This window comes from Polyodon spathula, chromosome 2 (genome assembly GCF_017654505.1).
Source record: "Polyodon spathula isolate WHYD16114869_AA chromosome 2, ASM1765450v1, whole genome shotgun sequence".
NCBI lineage: Eukaryota > Metazoa > Chordata > Actinopteri > Acipenseriformes > Polyodontidae > Polyodon > Polyodon spathula.
The window spans coordinates 34,810,728-34,811,870 of record NC_054535.1 but is presented as its reverse complement, the minus strand read 5'-3'; positions in this window follow the sequence as shown (position 1 = coordinate 34,811,870).

Genomic DNA, 1,143 nt, shown 5'->3' with positions numbered 1-1,143 from the left:
AGCTGAGCAGGAGTAACTTGTTCAACCAGATGGCTGTGCGTTGCTTCTAATTTAATTTTGCTATTATACTAGTAAGTAACATGTAGTATTGAGTTTAATTCTGAACAAAGATCAACATGCTTTGCTTATATTACAAGAAGATTTACAGTTGAAATTGGTTTATTTATTTTCACTTTTTTTTTTTTTATATTAAAAAATTATGTGCTTTACCAGTTGCCTAAAAATAAATCAGTTGCAAGCTACTTAATGTATTACAACTATACAAAATACAGAAGTGCCACTAACAATAAATCTATTAACTGATTGCAGATACCTACATTTTATTTGTAGATTTGACATGTATTTAATGCATCGGAATGGGTTTTTTCTATTTGCATATTATGGTATGTGGGATATCATAAAACTATCATTGTTGGACATATCCAAATTGTTTGCTAAAATGTTTACTTTTTTAGAATTAGTGTAAGTATGCTTGTTGTGTGGATGTCCCTTGAACTTTTTTGAACTTTTGCATCAGTTTTTAAATGTTAAATCTGCTTTTGGTTTAATTAACTTCAATATTTAGTACAAAGTTAGAATCTCCTTGAATAGGGAAATAATACTACAGAATATCAAAAATACTACTTCAAAACAATAAGAAGTTTTTTTTTCATCATTTACATGTCTATCCAATATAGTATTTGTGAAAGAAAAAAAAAAAGCCAGAAATAAAATAAAAAAAAAATCTCCTACAAAACTTCCTGTAAAGCTACCTTTCTTGTTACAAAACTGCTGACATTAAAAGAACTATTGGACCATTGTTCTCTGAAATATAGATCTTTATTATTTTATAGAGCTCAAAGGTTTCTACAAATAATGCAGTGATTCCACTCTCACTGCAGGGTGCACTATGGTCTTCTGTCCTTCGCTGAGCTGCTGACAGCTACTTGGCATGTGAGAACTCTCAATTACTGATTAACATACCATTGTTTTATATTTAACCCAAGTAGGATATGAATAGAGAAACAGCAGTGCTTCTGTCTCCTGTCAGGGGCTAAGCTTCAGCCTGTGTGCTTCACTTTCCTTTTTCTTGACCCCCTCTCCCTTCCCCAAGAAAAATTAAAAGTAAAGACAAATTGAGCTCATTTTAAGAAAACATTACTT